Source organism: Perognathus longimembris, chromosome 28, assembly GCF_023159225.1.
Source record: "Perognathus longimembris pacificus isolate PPM17 chromosome 28, ASM2315922v1, whole genome shotgun sequence".
NCBI classification, from domain to species: Eukaryota; Metazoa; Chordata; class Mammalia; order Rodentia; family Heteromyidae; genus Perognathus; species Perognathus longimembris.
The window spans coordinates 16,010,760-16,018,801 of NC_063188.1; the positions used below are offsets into that span (position 1 = coordinate 16,010,760).

General features: G+C 33.7%; 1 pseudogene; it reads right to left on the bottom strand.

Moving 5' to 3' along the window:
- Positions 1-932: 932 nt before the first annotated feature.
- Positions 933-6,950, bottom strand: LOC125342961 (annotated as a pseudogene).
- Positions 6,951-8,042: the final 1,092 nt, after the last annotated feature.

The following is an 8,042-nucleotide window of genomic DNA, read 5'->3' on the forward strand; positions in this document are numbered from 1 at the left end:
TAATTTACAGCAAATAGGTAGGGCAAAGTTGACACATGAAACAATTTTTGCATGAAAACAAAGGTGTTACTTTAAAAATTTACTTAAAATAAAAGTATCTTTAAAACAGTCTTGTTTATAGACTAAATCTAAACAAAATACCTAACTATAAGAGTGTCTTTTAAGTTTTAAAGTAATTATTTGTATTCAAATTACACTTTTTTTTGAGAAATCTAATGATTTGGAGATTCTAGCAGGGGAACACAACTACTAACATACTCTTGACCAAAGACCGGTCCTCCTTTATGGGGGATGGTTGTCTTCTTTGAGAGAGCAAGCAACTTTGGGAAGGTCACACATGGAGGGATGAGGGAGGAAGGGGACACCAGCCTAGCTAGCCAGATCAGCCGAATCAACCCTGATGATCAATGAATGACGGATACCGCAGCTAGATCGCCCTCACACCGAATGAGCTGATTTGATAAAAAGAGTTAAATACTTCCCCATTCAAGGTCAGTGACACTTCATGTGCACTCTTGGGCAGGGTGGGCTGTAACAAGGACGACTTGCTGTATTTGGCCATGGGACACTGTGATCTGAAGATGCTGTCCTCACACCTTGTCACTTCACTTGTTCCATACAAATGAGTTCATTGAATTGAAAAATCATAAAAATTTCAGAACACAGTGTGCTTTAATGACATACAACTTTTAATATTCTTCAGCAGAAGGTCTCAACACTTTCTTTTAATGCAATCCTGAATCTTTAAACACATGAGCTCCTTTTAATATTTATGTCACTCAAAAAATACCCATCATTAATTCTGGATATTCTTTTCTGCTTTTTTTTTTTTTGCCATTTTCTCTCTCCAACTGCAACCAGTGTTCATGAGAAACATATGATCTAGAAATTTTCTTTCAATTTTCCTATGAACCTTTCTGCATTTATGGAATTCATTCTGTTTCCATTTCCTTTTGCTTGGTACTTGCTACTGTGAGTCTTAAGGCTTGAAAACTGTCTGATAGGTATTACCCACTATGTTGTCTGCCTCATCTATTACCTATGTGATGGGCCTCAGCTCTTATTATTCTGTGTGTGATGACCTCTAGGGTTTCTAGATTGCAAAATTTCCACACACCTTTAAAATACAGTGTTAGGTACCATAGGAGTTTGGTCACTGTGTTATCTATGCTATTGTATCTCATCTCAGAAGCAAGAGTAATCACATCTAATTTGGAATAAATATATACAACCTTACCTGACTTATCTCCTGTGGGCAGTATTGATATATGTATTTCCACAAATATGTTCTAGGCTTTGGCAATGTTGTGGTATGGCCCTACTCCAAGCTTGTCCTGGTGATGAAAGCATCATGAAGGCAAGCTTTCTCATACAAGGTACACAAAGCTGGTAGAACTTGAGTATTTTTTTCCACACCAGCATATAAAGTTTATTCTCATTGATAAGGTCAATAAGTGACAACCTGTGGACTTCAATTTTGGTCAACAAGAATACAATATTAAAGAGGTTTGGAGATATTTTCACTAAAGGCTTGAATGTTTCTTGAAAATATAGCTCCCTTCATGCTTCAATCTGAGGTTTCTTTTAAATCTATGAATTAGTACCACAGGTGATTATTGTATCTATGAGGTTTATTTATGAAATCTGTAAGTGTTAGCATTCCTACAAAGCTCTGGTTTTTGTTCTTCCACAGCAGCACTACTTAGATACAAAGACAAAGAAGGCCTTTATAACTTGCAAGGTTGGATCTAAAACAACATGTTTGGACTGGTTGGAACAATGTCATAATACTATGTAAGCTCATGAATGACATGTCAGTGGCATTTTCAGACTCTCCTATGGTTTCCTCCTCCAACCCCAGCATCTCTTGCATGCTGGCTCTCAGGAGCCCCAAGCTGATGTCCTCAGCGCTCTCTCCATAGGTCCAAACTACACAGGTATGAGCTTGGCCAGCCTTGGAAAGGGTTGAGTTCTTTAAATTCTACACAAGGCAGAACTTTTAAATTTTAATGCTGTATATCTTCATTTTGTTCATATTTAAGTTTTCTTTTACTGATGTATTTCAAAATAATTGCCAAAGCCAAGGTCATCCAGCTTTTCTTCTATGTTTTCTCTGTAGAGATTTTTTTTTTTTATAATTTTGAAATTTACATTTAGGTATGATGCATTTGGAGTTAATATTCCTGAACTCTGTAAGATTTATTTCTAGGTTCATTTTTTTGGTATATGGTTGTCTGCTTGTTCCAGCAGCATTTGTAAAGACTATCTTTCTTCATTGACTTTTCATTTTTTCTCTGCCAAAAATCAATGGACTGTTTTATAGGTCTATTTTAGGGCTCTCCATTCTGTTTCATTGATCACTTTTCCATTTCTTTGTCAATATCACACTATCTTGGTTGCTATGTATGAGTTTATAATAAGTTGATTTTTTTTTTTTGGTCAGTCATGGGGCTTGAACTCCGGGCCTGGTGGCTGTTTATGAGCTCTTTAGCTCAAAGCTAGCCCTCTACCACTTGAGCCACCATGTCACTTCTGGTTCTCTGGTGGTTCATTGGAGATAAGAATCTCACGGACTTGCCTGCCTGGGCTGGCTTTGAGTCATGATCCTCAGATCTCAGTCTCCTGAGTACTACGGTTATAAGCAAGAGCTACCGGAGCCTGGATTATAGTAAGTTTTGAAGTTGGAGAGTATCAGTTTTTCTTGTTTAATATTATATTGGCTAGTTTGAGACCTGTGTTTTCATGTAAAATTCAGACAGTCTGTTTGTATCCACAAAATAACTGATTGAGATTTTGGTTGGGGTGGCATTAAATCAATAGACCAACATGGGAAGAATTGAAATCTTGAAAACAGTGAGTCTCAATGTAGTAGTAGTAGTAGTAGTAGTAGTAGTAGTAGTAGTAAAAGATGGCTGGATGCTAGTGGCTCACACCTGCAATTCTAGTTGTACATAAAGTGATAGAGTGCTAGCTTTGCACAAAAATGCTTCTAGGCCCTAAGTTCATGCCTCAATACTGCCATAAGAAAAAAGTAAAAAGTAAATGAAACCAAAAGAAAAATCCCCAGTGTTTTTCCTATATATGCACATGTAATATATCCATATATTTAGGTTGATTTTGATTTTTCATTATTTTTAGTCTTTTCCATATAGGTGCTGGATACATTTTGTCAGAAGTGTACTCAAGTATTTCATAGTTTTGTGCTATGTAATGGTATTCTGTTTTGAATTTTAAATTTCAATTTTCATTTCTTATCTATGAGAAAACAATTGACTTTTCAATTTTAATCAGGTATATTTCACTCTAGCTGTAATATTTTGTTATTTTTAAGATTTTTTGGTGTATTTTAAACAGATTTTTCAACATTGCCGATCATGTCCTCTCCATACAAATACAATTTAATTCTCCCTTTCTAATATGTACATGTTGCATTTATTCTTTTGCTCTACTACATTAATTTGTACTTTCAGTGTGAAATAGGATAGGACAGCAGTGGTGAGAAGGAACATCTTTGACTTGTTTCTCACCATTAGGTTTGATGTTCGCTGTAAGTTTTCACAAGTTAAATGAAGTCCATTCTATTCTTAGTTTTCTGAGAACTGTTATGATGAATTTATGTTGGATTTTGTGAAATGCTTTTTACACACCTATTGATATCATAATTTTCTTCCTTAGCCCGTTGCTGTGATGAATTATACTGATACACACACACACACACACACACACACACACACACACACACACAGAGTCAGGCCCAAAGAAAAGTAGGATACAAGGTTTCCCTCATTTGTAATAACTAGAATATGTTTATGATGTTTCTAATGGGATCACAATACCCCAATTGCTAAGCACATAGAACCATATATAATGAAATGGATCATTATGTACTCCTAAAATTGAAAACAAGAGGTTCTTATTATGTTTATATTTTTTCTGTTTTAGTTTTCTGTACCTTTTGTCTTGTATGTAAGTTTATCTGATCCGCAAAAGGGGAAGGGAATCACAGAAACAGCAGGACTAATGATTTACTAATGTAACAATGATACTCACTTGACACCATGTGGGAAATGAACTGTACAACTTGGGGGGAAGGGGAATAGAAAGGGGTAAGTGGAAAAAAATGAGGGAGAAGGTTACAGTGTTTAAAAAGAAATGTACTTTACATTTCCCTTTACATTACCTTTCCAGTAAAGAAATAAAAATACATACATATATATCAGTATAAGTAGTGTACACACACACACACACACACACACACACACACACAAATGGGTTTGAACTCAGGGTCTGATACTCAATCTCCTTGCTTGGATGCTCTACCATTATGCCATACCTCTGATTCTGCTTTTGCTGCTCATTATGGAGATAGAATCTCATTCACTTTTCTGCCTATGTTGGCTTCAAACCTCAGTTTTCTGGATCTTAGCCAGAATTACAAATGTGAGCCTCTAGTACTTGGTTTATATAGATTTTTGTAAGTTTAGTCAAGTTTGAATAGCTGGAATATATCATGCCTGGCCCTGTTGTGTAATTGTTTTTGTACATTGTTGGATTTATGTTGCTAATATATTTTGATAATTTTTATATTTATGTTCATAAAGGGTGTTGGTCTGTGTGTCTCTCTTTTCTGGAATACATAATAAACAATCAACATAATTTCTTCTTAAATATTTGGCAGAATTTACTGGAAAATTCATCTAGACCTGGAACTTTATTTTTTAGAAAGCTATTAATTAATGGTTTGTTCTCTTTTTATTGATAATGGCTTATCACAAGATTCTAATATCAGAATATCTTATTAATACCATGTGAGTTTGTTTCCATTTCATCTAGGTTATCAACTGTGCACGTAGACTCATAATATTCCTGTGTATTATCTCTGAAATCAGGAGTTTATGTAATCGCTAGTGATGATCTCTCTTCCATTTCTGCTACTGTCATTTGCATATTCTCTTTTTCTTTAGTTGACCTGTACAAATCTTTAAATTTTATTCTAATTATTCATAAAATTAGGTTTTTGTTTCATTCATTTTCTGCATTTTTTGGTGTTTTGTTTCATTGATTTCTATTTTCTTCTTTTTTCTTTTTTTATGACAGGGTAGTGCTCTGCAGGCTGTCCTACAACTTCCTTTGTAGCCCAGGTAAATCTCAAAGTTGTGGTTCTTCTGTCTCACCCTCTTGAACGTTGGCATTACAAGAATGGGACACCATGCCTCTTTGTTAACTTTTTATTTAATTTATTGACATAGGTTGGAGCATTCCTAACCTAACCACCTACCAAAGGCCCCTTCTCTTACTACCAGCACCTAGAGGGTAGGTTTCCATAGATGTGTGGGGAAAGGTGGAGACTATGACAAGCATTCAGATGGTAGCTTATTCAGTCATAAAAAGTAAACACACCCATTAACATTAGCCAAGGATTTAATTATGTTTTCTTTTCAAAGAAGCTATACAAATGACCAGTAAGCACATGCTCAAGATCATTATCATTTAGAAAAATACACTTCACATTTACCAGAATGGCTATCATAAAAACAAAGGCAGTAACATGCTGGCAAAAGTGGTAAAAAATTGACCCAAATACATACCTTGTGGGAATACAATATGATATATTCATTGTGGAAAATAGTTTAACATTTCCTCAAAGAGTTAAAATAAAGTTATCATATGATTCAGCAATTCCCATGCCTAAGTATATACTCTAAATAATTTACAATGTATGTTATCACAAAAGCATGTAAATAATGGTTCATTGTAGCATCAATCATCATGGTCCATAAGTACAGAACACTCAAATGTCCAGCAACTGATAAATGAATAATCAAAATATTGTATAGTCATTCAATGAAATATTATTCAATGAAAGGATGAACTGTTGATACATTTTACACCATGGATGAAACTTGAGAACAATTATGCAATGTGAAAAATGTCAATCACAAAAGGACACATAGTGTATGATTTTATTTATGAAAAAATATTCAGAACAGGCAATTTATATAGGCACAAAGTACGTTAATGGCGCAAGAATGTCTTCTAATGTGACTAGAATTGACGTTCAAGGTGATAAAAGTATTCCTAAATTACATAGTAGATATGTTTTCATGACCTTTTCAACATAGTTATAAGTTCTGAATTATACAATTTAAAAATTAAATTTAAAAATTAAAACAAATACACTAGGTTATGTCATTGAACTTTGACATCATGTCAGCTCATTTCTTTATATTTCTGAGAACATACAATATGGTGTTATCTATCCATAAATGATTATTAAATTATCTGAGTAAGTTTTATGATATGATAGCTACCTCAAAGCTACTTAGGGAATTTTGAAATATTAAGAGTTATTCTGTAATTGCCAACTTGGGGAATTTTTGTTCCAATTGATCATCTGACATTATAGCCTCAATTTTTTGGTCTATTTCTTATCTAAATCCAAGTTGTGGTAGGAAAGTTATATGTATAATAATCCAAGTGAAAAATATCATATTTGCTTCCCCAGGTTTTTATTTCACTAATCAAACTAAGACATTAGAGAGATGTACATTGAGGCACATTATTTTGTCTTTTTGTAGAATTAATTTAATGAAAATGCTATCTGACATAATGTTGTCCACCTACATTGAAGTATATAATCAAAAAGAGTCATATGAAATAGCTGGTTATTACACTTTAATGATAGGATGCTTCTGAGGACAATGTTCTCTGTAATGTATTTTCCAGTTTTATAAAAACCACAGAAGAAATTTTTCTCTGAATTTAATACCAGAAAATAATTTCTTATTCAAATTTTGTTTTATAATGTGATGGTGAACATTACAACTCTTGTTACTGTTTCTATTTGTTCCTTTGCTTTTGTTGCAATGTATCTCCAAAGCAATTTGGGGGTCATTTCTTACCATGGTACAGAGATCGTTATGTATCCTTTGCACATTAACCTTACTCATGGATTCGTGTTTATCTTGTATTATATTTAGCACTATAATACCTCAAATTAGTGTTTTCCAGTGACAGAATAGAATAATAGATACACAGTCTGATTCAGAGAAGATAGATAAACAAATCCTGGCCATGGCCTTAGAAAGATTCATCATGCCAGCCACATATTTACTCTGAGTCCACAAAAAACCTTTCACAATTTCACACTGTTGCTCCAAAAGAGTGAAAATAAGAACCTGAATGATTTGGTGTAAGAAAACTACATAATAAGTGTGTTAATTCGGCTTCATAATCTATACTCATTAATCTCATATTATCTCCTCCTAATCAATGATCCAAAATGGAGTCCTCATGTGCTAAAAGCTAATCTCTGGTGTTAACTTTATATGAAATTATTATGGGCATGAATTCCAATAATATTATGAGTTTGAAATGCAAAGGCAACTTAAATTATCTAAAGGTCTAATTGATGTTAGGATTTCAACATATCAGAAAGAATCATAGGATATTAAATTCATGTTAGCCATGTTAACATTTTTTCGTGAAGTATCCAATTAGGAAACTTGGAAAATACTTACTTCTATTGTTTATAACATCACACTAAAAGCTAACAAAAAAAGTTCTGGTTGTCCCTTAAAGACATTAAAAATAGGTCATATTATTCTGAGTATATTGTTTGAAGTGTGTGGAAATGGAAGCGTTCAAAGATTGATTGATTGAATTTTCTACTTTATATTAAATTGTTTGGTTTCATGGCAACCTAGGCTTTGTATCTTGCTTAAGAAAGAAGCAGATCATGACACTTTTTATTACATGTCTTCAAAAATAGCAGCCTTGACAACTTCTTCCTTGACATGGAAATGTGTAATAACATTCCCAGATGCCAGAGGTTGTGGCATTTTCATTACTGGTGAAACAGGTGGTCAAATGATCATGTCCCTTTGTTATATGAGTGGACCAGGAAGTAAATTCTTTCCCTTGAGCAGTCTTTGAATGAGCATGTGATACTTCCCTTTTCCCATTAGGCTGCATATATGGTCCATAGAATAAAAAATATCTGAATTAGAAGAGAAAATTCTTTATCATAGGAGAGATATTAT